Below are 13,454 nucleotides of genomic sequence, written 5' to 3'. Positions count from 1 at the left end.
TCAAACCCTTTCTCTATTACCGTTATACTGCACTTGAGGGGTAAAACATCTCAGAAGTTAAAGAGAGCCTGGTCCCCACAATATGCATGTTAATATTTTCCCCATGGATCCCTTAGTCTAGATACAAACAGCTAGATCTGTTTCTATTCCACTTTTAAGCGTATGTCACTAAGCATTTATACTTTAATCTTCTTCAGTATGGACATTCCCCAAGAAAGTCTAATTCCTCCAGCCCTCAAGCTTAACCCTCCTGATTAAACTGCTGTCTCCTTTTTAGAACGAATCTTAAAAATAAAAAATATTCTGAAATATATTCATTTTTCCCCCCACAACATGAATGCTTCCCATTTCTAGAAACAAGCAGAGATACCAGGTAAATCTAAAATATAAACATTGAAATGGAACAGATTTCTTTCATGAAAATCTGCTGCCTTTTTCATGAGCTTCATTTTCACTTACATTTGTTTTAAGCCACCAGAAATTAAGACTGTAAATAAGGAATAAATAAGATAGAGTGATCTAAGTTATCCAGTCAAAAAAAAAAATTGACAGAAAAGGTTTCTGAGACAGAATATCTTCTTATTGTACCCTGGATTACTTTTTAAAGCATAGATACTTTTTTATGTAGGCATAGGTTTGGCCTCCTTTCCATTTTTTCCCCCTTGGCTGCTTCTTGTACTTTCTATACACCATTTGCATTGCAATTGTTCTGCCAAACATCTCTGATACCTAGAGCATTCTTTATTCCTTTTCATCTACCATGTTTTTCTCAGTACCTTTTTGTAGGCTTTAGCACAGATGAGAATATTGGACTTTATACAATGACTTCATCTTAACTGACCCCAGAAAAATATGCAGTCAAATTAATAACAAAGAAAAGTTTATTATTGAAGTACCAAGTTGAATCTAGAAAGAAATAATTGCTTTACAAATATAAAATCTCTGATCCCCGTGGGTCAAAATTAAAAGAACACTTCCAGGTAAGCCACTACTTACCCAATGAAATATCTTAGTCTAACACCACACTTCTGTAAAGAAAATATATAATGCTTTGCAACACTATTTGTGATGGAAAGCATTGCCTGCTGACTTATAAGGTATTATTGTTTTTTAATATGGAATACTGTGCCATTATCCAACTGCATATGAACCAACAAAAAATCTGTAATTTTCACCGTAAAACAAATCTTAGTCTACAATCTGAAGAGTTGACTCCTATAGTTAAAACATTTCATAGCTCTGCAAGATTTCTGCCCGGCCTCTCCCCCCCTCTCCCCCAGCCCTCAGGAGACTATAGACGTCTGAAAAATAACTGTTCTTGTGCTCATCTGTTCTCCTACCTTTTCTGATGAGCTGGTTGCAGAAAAGTGTATAAATGGAAAGCTCAATTAGTGCAATTTTTGTATCCTTGGATGTCAATCATTACTTTTGAGAGGTGGGACTTTCAGGATCTCTGTGCATTAATTAAAGCTCATCTCAGAAGAGTAGTCATTACACCTAAGGACGAAAAATAAGTTTTAATTAGAGTCTAGAAGACAGTGTGCCATCTACTTATAAAACTAGTTCTTTAGTTAAAAATAACCAGCTATGGGACTTTATTAGTAACAATGCAAAGGGTGCAAATCTACTGCTTGCCTTTCAGAAAGCAGAAATATTCTTGTGTTTGTAGGCCTCCCTGGAAAAACAGGACAAGTTCTGTAATACTGTGGGCACACCATTCAGGTTCCAGACAGGTTGTATGAGTGCCAACATGCTTATTAGACCTTGTGAAATTACTGATGCTAGGCTGATGTTGAGAGAAGGCTGTTATGCAGCTGAAGTTAGACTGTACTTCCCTCTTCTAGCCCAGACTCTCTCTGACTGTGTGGGCAAGAGGCAAAACAAGGCAAACTCAGCAGAGGGGGCAAGTGGGGATGCACAATGCATCAGTCATTCACCAGTGATTCATTCACCACAACAGCTGGGCAGCTTTGGCTGGCCTGAGACATGTCAGGGCTCCAGAGAGGTTAGAAACAAGCTGGGCTAACCAGTGTCACCTGCCCAAGAAATATTTCCTCTTGGCAAGACTTATCTAAGGACAATCAAATATTCTACCTAGGATTCCCTAGGGAAATAAAGTTTAAATAATGGTTTATATAATTTTAAATTCAAGGTAGGAAAATAAATTTTAAGAGCTGGTCTGGAAAATAAACATGCCAGCTAATAACTCAGGCACGAAAAGGGGTAAAACTTAGAGAAAAAAATAAGTTTACATTCCAGAGAACAAGAAAAAATCTTGTTTGGCCATGGCCGAAATAAGAAATATAATGTATTAATAATAATTTAAAAATTCAAACCAGCACTCAGATTGGTCTAGGAAGAATGAGACAATGAGACAAGAAAAAAAAAATCAAACTCCAATATGAAAATAAAGAATGAAAAACAGTCATAAAAGTGGTCATAAAAATTCAGTGTTACAAATATTGTATCTTCTTGAAGGACACAAGTTAACATATACTTAAAATGATATAAGTAATTGTAATAATAATTATAAAGGTTATTGCACAGAAAAAGAAGAGAATGGGAAGGCATGTGAAAAGGAGAATGAGATTTACTACATATACAAGAATAATAGAACAAGTGTTATGGCCTTCTTCATTGCTATTATGTTTCATGGTCTTTTACTAAACTATCTGTAAATACATTTAAGAGACAGATATTTTTCTGAAACACTTGTTTGAGAAACACATACTTTAAATTCCCAATCTAATCAATGTACCTGAGGAGTAATGAAAAACAGCACCGAATTTAACAGCAAAAAAGCAGTAGCTATTGCTGGTAGATTGTTTAAAATTTTTTATTCTAAATAACAGTGAGTGATGAAATTAACACTATGATGAGGGGGCAATCAGTCTTTTAAAGATTAATAAAAATGTGGATAATAATTTATACTAATGTCATATTCAGAAAATGTATGTTAATGCCATTAATAAATATTTTTAATATTTTATGCCCCACTGAAATTTTATAATATTTGTAAAGCAATTATTTCTTGTAAATTTTTGAAACCAAGAATTTTTTTCTAGGGAGTAGGCACAGAAACTCTCCAGAATGTACTGACTTGGAGTGTTACTGTATTTACTGGTAGATTTCAGTGGGCTGCTTCAGGTTATCAGATATGCTGGCAGTATACACCAATACACTCTTGACAATGTTAATACAGAAAATTGCTAATTAAAAGTTCAACTTTCATTCTGCAAGATAGAATATATGCTACTGCTATGGATATATGCACACTACAAAATCTGGTATTTACTTTTCTGTAGGTCCAAGTTATTTTTCACATGAAAAGAGGTTTCAGGAAAGGCCATGTTTAATATTGGCTATCACTATGGGTAGGTTGTTTTAAATGACAAGAAAAGGGAATTTATCTTGTCCCTTGTATTCTCTGAATTAAAGTCCTGAATCTTGCTATCTGGGGTTTCCTACTAGTAACATTTAACACATTTCTTGTCAGCTGCTTCTCTTGATTGAGAAGACAGAAGAGATAATAGATACACTAAACTCCAGAAGAGACACAGAACCTTTGTTCCTCTGAACAATTATATCAATTTTTATAATGGTTTAATTTGTTTTTATTCACAAGAGACAATGCCAAGAGCTGAAGCAGAGGACTAGCAAAGTACAGATTGCATGTTAGCAGCATGGTGCCTTCTCAGTCCTTCACATTTCCTAGTTTGCCTCTTCTGAACTCATACTCCAATACTCTGTTTTGGAAGCCAGCCATAAAAGAGGCTAACTCAGACAATAAAATCTGGGTGATCTACTGAACTGTGACTGAGATTTGTGACCTGCCTTAGACTGAATCAGATTCAACTACAAGACTTCTTACAAGCAGCTCTCACCAAGAACCTGGCAGAATGTCAACACAGTTGCACTAAACATTCAACACAAAACTTGCTGAGAACCACATGGTATCATATATTGTCATGGAAGTAACTTAAAGCTGGATTAATTCCCAGGAAAAGAACAAGAAAAAATACCAATTAGAAAATGTTTCTTACTGTGAAGAATGTTATATAGCAATTAAATTATATTGAACAGAAAATCAAAAAGAGGAACAATACTAAAATTACTTCAGGCATCCTCCTGGCCAACTTTGAGCCCTTCATTGAAGTTTGAAAGTTTGAAGCCTTGTCCAAAATTTCCCCTATGGTCAACAAAGAAAGGGAAAGGCGTTTGTAGATAATAAAACAAACTTAAAAGAGCTTACATCTTTACACTTGTAGCGGGAGTGTTGAGCACACACTTGGACATGTTGGTGAGTACTTCTATTTACTTAATCTACACCCGACAGTTTGATTTGTAACAATGGCTAGTAAATAAATTTCAGCGAAGCATTTATCTGCACATTTAGATGCTACTGGAGATATGGGGAGGGATTTCACAGTTCCTATAACACTAGCCAAATGCTGATGAGCTGTACTGTGCAGAGGTCCTCATTCCTACTGATCAGTGCCTTTCCTGCTCCCATCCACAAAATTAGTAGCACAAAAATGTACTAATATTTTCCTATATATACTGAATTTTATTTATTGTCTCTCAAATGGTTAATACTTTAGTCTTTGGGGAAAAAAGGATTAATTTTATCCTGCTTTAATATTTTTATTTTTCTTTCCTCCAAAAGAGACCAGAACAATTAAAATAGTTTGATTAATTTATCACCATAGATGTATTTTTTCCTCCAGTTAAACTAAAATTTTAAGAAAATTCCAGAGTCTCCTATTAAAATTAAACTTCAGTTTATTTTTTGTTTGTGATCAGAGCCAAGAAGCCTATAGCACACATATTTAGCTTTCAATCTAGAAACAGATTATGGGGTTGGAACTGGAAAACCACAGTTTATTCTTTGTTAACTGATGAAACATTTAATTGATTAGTCTTGAAAATAATAAGAATCTGAAATTCAACCTGAATATCAACGTGCTCACACATGGGGTGGAGATAAACCAATAAACATAATATATAGCTTTTAACCCCAAGTTTCTGCTGAAATTGTAGTGACAACAGAAAAATATTTATGCAATAACTATATAAAAATGAGTGATAAGGTACTGGAAAATATAAAAGTATAAAGAAATATGAATTAAAATTTAACTGAAAAGAAGTAGAAAAATTAATTAGAAGTAGGGAAACAAGCAGAGAGCAATTTCTCCATGGTCAGCACTGCCTACAGATACAAGCCTCTTCCTGAAATCCATCCATTTATCATGCAGCATTGGAGTCACTTTGAAAAGGATTCCATTGTAGTCAGCAACACCCAAATTGCAAATAGAAGTTATTAATCAGACAGTACTACCACAATGTTTTCTACTGTCAAGACAACAACCACTGCTGACCAATGAATAAGAGAAGAGTTTGTTTTAATATAAACTACACCCCTGTATTTGATAACTTGGGTTTCTGCATTTTGTTGCCTCATTTTGGTACACAATAAACCTTTTTTATTTGTTAACTTTTGCTTAACTTTCCTTATCTCAATTTCTGTGTTAGTTCACAGGACCACAGCAGAAAATAGAAAAATTAGATTAAAAATTTTTTTCTTCATTATTGATTGGGAAATTTTTGATTTCTTAAAATTCTATTCTTACATTTTTAAAATATGAAGGAGCTAAAACATCATGGTATTCATTATAATATAAAAAAATTTATTAATTTTGGGGAAAACAGGAGGCAATATTTTAAAAATACTTAGTGTTCTTTAACTGGGCTGCCTCATATCAGAACAGCTTGTTGGATAAAACTTGGTGAGAAAAAAATCATCACAGATAAAATATAATATACAAATTCTAAGAGTTAATAAGACAAGGAGAAGAACAATTAATTGCAAAATTTGTCTGATTTCAGCTTGATTAATGGATTTCTTTCACTTATTGGAATTTTATGATTAAAAAGAGTATTAAAATATTAACAAAAATCTCACAGAAAGGGAGGGATTAAGGCAGCAGGATGCAGGAGTGATGCTGAGAATGAAACGTGGTTGTGCAGAAACAATTGAAGTTAAAAATGAAGTACCTGGGTTTTTCTAAATTTGAGATAATAATATGGTTTAAGCAACACCATGCTTACTTGTACTGAGTCATGCTGCCATGTTCATAGAATGGTTTAGGTGGGACGGGATGTGAAAGACCACCTAGTCCCAACCATGGGCAGGGACACCTTATTGGAACTTCTACCATTTAGAGAAGGAAGTTATGACCTGGAATGTATTTCTAGAAACCTCCTAGATTGCTAATGCTCTGTTATGCTGTCCCTTTACCAGATACTGGGCTAGTTGAAGTGCCCCATGAGAATCAGGCCTTCTGAACACAGGACTGCTCCTAGCTGTCTGTAAAGGGCCTCATACACGTTATGTTCCTGGTCAGGTGGCTTGAGGTAGACCCCCACTACAATGTCACCTGTCACTGCACTCGCTTTATCCTGAGAAAGAAATTTTTGGCTAACTCATTCACCCCCAAGCAGAACTCCATGCACTCCAGCTGGTCATTGACAGAGAGGGCAACACCACCACCTCCTGGCCTCCCATATCTGTTCTTATCAAAGAGTCTATATCTTTCCATTCCAACATTCCAGTCACAGAAGCCACCCCACCACATTTCTGTGATGCCAGTAAGATCATATCCCTACAGGCATGCATGTGTCAAAATCCTTGTCTATTACTCATGCTACTTGGTCTTCCATAGAGGCATCTAAATTATGTCCCCAGTGAAGCCAAGTTACTGGCTGAAGCAGCTGGAATTACAATGTGCTGCTCTTCATGTGCTCTCCTGCTGGCCTTTGATACCTCTACAGGCTTCTGGGCACCTACTGTTGGCACTGGAATCAAACTAGCAGGGGTGGAATGGATTAAAATTCCCATCCCCTGGAAAGTTTCATTTCAAGTCTTCATCATCTTGTCAAATATATGAAGATGCTGTTGTCTTCCTCTGACAGATGATCTCCATCAGCCCCCTCAGACCAGGTTTCTCAAAGTGAGTCCCATGGTGTAACAGATAAACCCCCAGCTGTGTCACTATTTGTCAATTCACCAGGGCCAGCCAGCTCTTTCAAACCCCTTTCCTGACTAGCAGGATTGATGAAAACACTACCTGTGTTCCAGAGTCTCTTACTGCTGCTTCCAAGACCCGGTAATCCTTCTTGGTACTCCTCAGACTGCTTCTGGCAGCATCACTGGTGCCCACGTGAAAGCATGGCAGCAGACAGAGACCAGGACTTAGTATACGGCTTTACAGTCTCATGGTGACATCCTTGATATGAGCTGCATGTGAGCAGCACACCTCTCTAGAGAGCTCTTTAGGCTGCCAAAGGGATGCCTCCATAGGTCTCTAAAGAGTCACCTACTATTTACTACCTGTAGCCTCTTAGCTGCTCTGGTTGTTTCACTCAGAGCAGGTTGGACTGCATTACTCAGCCTCAGCAGCTCTCCTGAGTCGATGGGTCTTTCCTCTTCAGTTTGCAGAGCAGTGAACGGGTTCTGTAAGGGCACCTCAGGCTTCAAGGAAGCCTCTTTCTCCTGCTGGTCCTTGCCATTGCAAGCTTCCATTCTTATGTATTACTGACCCCCTTCCTACGGTGTGTGTGCTGTTGGGGAAAGTTTTCAGATGTTTGGCTGCCGGCTCTGGGTTCCCTGCGGACTGTACTTGGAAATAGCTATTTAACTCCTTCTCAGCCTCCCTGATGTTATATAGCCTTATCACCACCTCCTGCAGCTCAGCCACCTGCATGTTTCACTGACCTGGGCAAGTGAACCTATTGTGATCAACCTTTTCTGTACTTGTGATGCGTTTCTGCAGGCAATGGATAATACATGTCTTTTTAGGGAGATACTCTTTGTAACTTTGATCTTTGTCACAAAACCTTACAGAAATGTGTCACTGAGACAAAATCAAAATTTACAGTTGGACTCACCAGGTTCATCCTATCAGAAAAGGGAGCAGTGTCCTAGTATTAAGACTAAGAACAGTAAAGTAAAAGAAGAAATGGTGGCATAGTCTGCCTGAAGAAAACACTTATAAAGGTTGTATAAAAGGATGAATAAGGCATTGATTTACATGAAACTGGAGCATGGAATCAGTCTGAAGTTAGGTCAAGTGCCATATTCAATCCTGCCAAAGTGTTGGTAAGGTTTGTCGCTTGAAATAGAAGCCTGCAAGACAGATCGGGGAAGAGACCACAGGTGCAGCTTGCCCCCGTACTGTCATAACAATAAATAAGGTTATCTGTCATGATCAAACCATCTGGAGAAGTCCTTTATATTGTACTGAATAGATGTTATATGTAAGGTTACAAAGAGTGCTTAAAATAGCACTGATTTGCAAGTAGTAGTCTGTGTCCTATAATTAAAAGGCAGTATCACTGTAAACTGCAGGTAAAAATTGTATGAGGAATTTTAAGGGGATTTTGGTACTAATGATTTGTGATGATTCACAATTTTAAGAAAGAAAAACAGATGACTATTCAAAATGCTATATACTGCAGCAGTCTAGTACTGAAAGCAGTGATCCAGAAATCAGTGTCTATTCCTTTTTGGGGAGGTTACTTAAAACAGAGGCTGGTTTTATTGTTATATACCAGTAAGTTTTATTGCAAGAAAAATTATCTACAAATTCATAAAACCCAACAAGCAAATCTATCCTTTTCTTTCTAGTCAGGCATACACTTGAGCTTTGCAGTTCAGGGTATATGTGGAAATCCAGCTGATCATGGGATTACCTTTGAGACAAAATTAATTACCGCTAAAAAGAATACACTCCGGATTGAGCTGTAGCCTTGATCTACCTTCCTCCTTCTGCTATAGAACACAGAAGCTATGTTAAAGGACTTTTTTTCCCAGAAATCTGAATGATCATTATGCTTACTTTTCCACTGCTATGGCTTTAATGTAGTGCATGCTTGGCATGCTCCCTAAACATCATAATAGGAAGATAAATGATAGGTATAATTTCTTTCCTGAGAAGCAGACAGGTAGATTGAGAAATATTATGTACCATACTGCTAGTCTACAGCATGTGCAAGTGAAACCAGTGCTGAAATTCCAGTTTCTTTGTTTCCTCCCTTATGACCTCTCTTGTGACACACTCAAAATCTCCTCAATTTCACATATATAGAATTTGAGGGACTAAAAAACATCTGGCACGCTGAGAAAAATCTGCCTGTTATCTGCTCTCCACATTAAGTCCACTTCACCGCAAAAAGCTCCTGTATCAGAATTTCTGTCTACAATCATAAGGTTGCTGCAGCCACCTAAAGACCTTTTTTAAAGTAGCTCTTTGTCTCTTTCTATAGCTTTCTGTTATTTTCCCAATAAACTTGGCACATTTCTCTGCAACATCAGACTGCAATTTTTAGCCTAGTTTTTCCTGTTCAGCTTCATAAAATAAAGGTGACTGCTGCCTACCTTCAACGACCCTCACAGACAAAAAGAGCACCTTGTGAGAGAACATTTTCTAACAGATGAGCAAACCTTCAAAACAAATATCATGTCTTCAAACATAAATGCACGTCACCCCCTTGGATTAAAGTATGCAGTTTAACATAGCTTAATTTACCAAAGATATTAAACCTGAAAGGTTCCCTGGCTTTACAATCAGGAAGATCAAGCAGAGCTTTTCTACGCTATTATTTAGCACCACTGAATCAAGTCATCAGCTATTGGAGCCTTGCCTAAACAACAGCAAGCCAGAGAAGAGTAGCAAATTAGCACTTCCCCTCTTGGGTGGGCTAGCTGATACTTTAAGGGGAAGAAAGTAAAGACCTCATTAGAGTTGCTTTACTTCGTGAAGAAAAGCAAGTCAGGGTAAGGTAAGGTATACGCTTAGAGTATTTACAGATAATAAAAAGGGGAAAAAACAAACAAACAAAAACACCAACAAAAAAGCCATACTTTGCAATAGGGCCATTTACTGTAGTGTAATGATCTCTGTCTGGATCACTGGGAAGATGTGGGCATCTTTTCCTGATGGTCACCAGCTGATTTAACTTGATGAAAAATGAGCTGGCACCTAGGAGATTTCTTTCTAAGTTGCAAGCTGCAATTCAGGGTTTCAGGTTTCTTTACATCTATGGGAGCACATGCTCATCTCCCCTTCTGGGCCACATCTGTATCTCATGCATCCACTTTCTGGTATCGCTGAAAATTCCACCCTTTTTCTCTACTTTAATTTTTTTTTGTGGTTTTGTTTTTTTTTTTTTTCCCCTGGTTTTTTAAATTTTTTTTTTGTGGTTTTCTTGGTTGTTGTTGTTATGGGTTTGTTTGGTTTCTTAAAATACATTTTCACCTGAGTATTGAAATGGAGGAGAAATTATTAATTTTCATAAGGTGTAGAGTTGTACATGCCACTTTTACTGACCACCTTTATAATAAGTCTAGGCAATTCTGATTAAATACCCTTTGATTTTTGAAAAATACCTTAACTGAAATACTTTACTAGAATTTGGTTTAGGTTGAGGTTCCTCCCCCCACATCTGCTTGAACTGAGCACTGAAGGAGCTTGAAGACATTGGCACACAGCCTTCCAGCAGTACTGTGCTCTCCTCTGGCTGCAGAAATACCCTTCAGCAAAACATAACCTATACCTTATGATGGAAAGCTGAAATATTACAGTAAAGTTGTTGCTACTATCCTCTACTCATGCACATTAATGCCTCAAAGTTTCGGAGTAGTATTTAATTGGCAAACTAGTAGCAAACCTAGTGCTTAAAAAAAAATTATTTAAGAAGTTACAGTAATTTCACGATTATAAGCCACGCCATTTTGACTAAAATTTTGATCTCAACCCGGAAATGCGGCTTACACTCAGGAGTGGCTAATACATGAAAAATGTTCTGAAATTTCCCAACCCAGAAGTGCAAGCTGAGGTGCCAAGCCAAGCATGTTCCAGTAAAACCCGGGATTGCGCTATTGTTACAAATTGGTTACTCTGTTGCGCAGTGGGTGGAAGTGGACTCCGTGCCCGCAGTGCTGGTTGGGAGGTAGGGGGCTCCCTCCTGCCGGCCCCACGGCCCGGTGGGGAGGCGGAGGGTTCCACGGGGCAGCGCCAGGCCGGGGTGTGTGAACCCAGCGGCGGTGGCAGCGGCGGCCAACCCCGAGCGGCCCCGCTGAGCGGCAATGCCGAGCTGGGCCACTGGGCCCCGTTGGCAGCCCTGAGCAGGCCGAGCCTGCATGGCCCAAGCCGAGCCAGTAAACCCCGCAATCCCGTGATTCAGTTACTAATTCGTTACTTTGTTGCACGTGGGTCCTCGCTGCAAACGAGAGCGAGGCTTATAATCAGGTGCAGCTTATATATGGACAAAGACCTAAACGTTACCAACACCCGGAGCTGCGGCTTATATAATCAAGTGTGGCTTGTAATCGTGAAATTACTGTACTTGTAATCATAAATGTGTTTTGTTTACTTCTTATTGTTGATAAACATGGTCACAGCCCAAAGTCAAACTGGTACTATGCTAACTTTGTCTTTGAAGCATCAGCGCTTAGTGGGAAAGAGTTTTCTGAAGGCTTGGGAAAGTAGAAAAAAATGTCATTTATCTAACTTTACAAAAGTGTTCAAGTTGAACCCTGCAGTCATTTTTATAGTGATAACCCATCTGTTGACAGTCAAGTACCACACTTCTGGTTCAGAGGTTACCTCAGCTTTATGAGTCATGATTAAGGACAACATCACTACAATTTCTCTTGTAAAGCAATCATGTGGATAGAAAATCTTCACTAGAATGGCAGCGTTACTTTCCTATATGCTGTTTATGTATAGACCACTGTACCTGGACATCGCAAGAAATCATCTAGTTTACTCTTCAGATTTAAAGGAATCTGAACAATGATAGTGAAACTGTACTTTTAGCCATCATTACTTTAGCCAAGTAATGATCTGCAAAAGTATCTCATTCTCATTGTTAGAGACAAATTTGTAAACTGTGTTACAAGAAAATTGAAATAAAAATAACCTCATAGGGTATTCAAAAAAGCAGCATCTTTATGTACTACAGGAGTTATACAACATTCAGCTTTCGATTTGCATAGGTAAAAGGTGTAAAGCAGTATTAAAATAACAAAATTATATCTCTGATTGTCTATGCCATGTAGCAAGTGTGATAATGTTTTTCTGTGTGCATGACACTGCTTCTGCTTACTGTATATAACTAAGGAAAGTGTTAACCATACTAAACTTTCTGTTGATAATTTTAACAGGTTGGCTTAATTTCTACTTTAAAATATCTATGTACATATTTGTTATTACACTTCTCTTATTCAATCATTATCTAAGTCAACAGAGCGATCTTCATCAAGACAGCTTGTATTTATCACACTTCATGTACTTAAATTTTATGTCACTCTGATAAGAAAAGTCCAAGGAAATTCTTGATTGATTCTGAAGTTAACCATATGGTTACCTAGCAAGTCAGCAGAAACAAAATTAATTACCAAAATCACTTTTATGTAATTATTATTATTATTAACTAGTAATGTTTTAATGCTTATTTTCTGTAGTCTTTGGTTGGGTTAAAATGGCAATTTAGTAGTCACTGTAATATAACCAAAGCCCATTAGTGTGTGAAAAAGGGCACAAATCTCAAAACAGTTCAGAGAACTTGTTTTCTGACATCTAGACTGAAATAAAACATGATTATGATATTATGTAATCATGTATCTTTTAATGAAACTCCAAGAAGAGGAACCAAACTTTGCCTCACATGCTGCTCCTTTTCACCAGGATAAGGACAAGAGTAGGGAAAAAAGATAAACAATATTTTTCACAACAAAACCTAACCACTTTCAGTCACATTTTTCTTCTGTGGGCACAGGAAAAGCTCAAACCAAACTAAGAATAATTGCAAGGAGTCTTGCTGCAGTTGTAAAAGCAAACTCTGAAAAATGAGATTTTTCTTTCTTAGGTATCTGCATTTTGATATATTCCATATTTGCATGATCCTATACTGTTTTTCCCAAAACTCTTCTGCCTCACTGAGCACGGATGTGCTCTGGGCATGAATAGGGAACACTTCATGAAGAGTGCTGCTAGTCATTAGACCCCTCTCAGATTTCTGGCAGAAGTTGCAAAGTGTGAAATAAAGAAAGCAGATGCTCTCAGAAGGACTTTTCCATGTATTAAATTTTTGTTATGTAGAAATGGATTCCTATCATAGACTTCCGACAGGGTGCTGCACATCACCTAAAATGTATTCTCAAAGTTAATACCAAGTGTTGTATTCCTGTTTCTGGGTCTGTGGAGCTGACTTGAAACTTTGTTGTCCATTTAAAGAATGATGAAGATTCAAAACTTCAAACATTTCTATGGTTGTAATATTAAGCTGCGTCATGAACGTAGACCTAATGATTCTGATTTTCTGCACAAATAGGGCTCTGCATCTTAAATTGTGCACTAAGATCACTGGATTTTTTACTTTAGTCCCTATGA

General features: G+C 37.5%; 1 protein-coding gene across 10 annotated transcripts in view; it reads right to left on the bottom strand.

Moving 5' to 3' along the window:
• Positions 1–13,454, bottom strand: part of TENM3 (teneurin transmembrane protein 3) — a 1,396,736-nt gene that overhangs the window by 625,731 nt on the left and 757,551 nt on the right. For all 10 annotated transcript variants that reach the window (XM_033060171.1, XM_033060177.1, XM_033060178.1 and 7 more), the window contains one exon: positions 1,341–1,497. The gene's annotated coding sequence lies outside the window, so the exon portion shown is untranslated. The remainder of the gene's footprint in view (positions 1–1,340; positions 1,498–13,454) is intronic.

Source organism: Catharus ustulatus, chromosome 5 (assembly GCF_009819885.2).
Source record: "Catharus ustulatus isolate bCatUst1 chromosome 5, bCatUst1.pri.v2, whole genome shotgun sequence".
Taxonomy (NCBI): Eukaryota; Metazoa; Chordata; class Aves; order Passeriformes; family Turdidae; genus Catharus; species Catharus ustulatus.
Note: the sequence above shows the minus strand (reverse complement) of the source record. Positions and strands in the feature narration are given on the sequence as shown.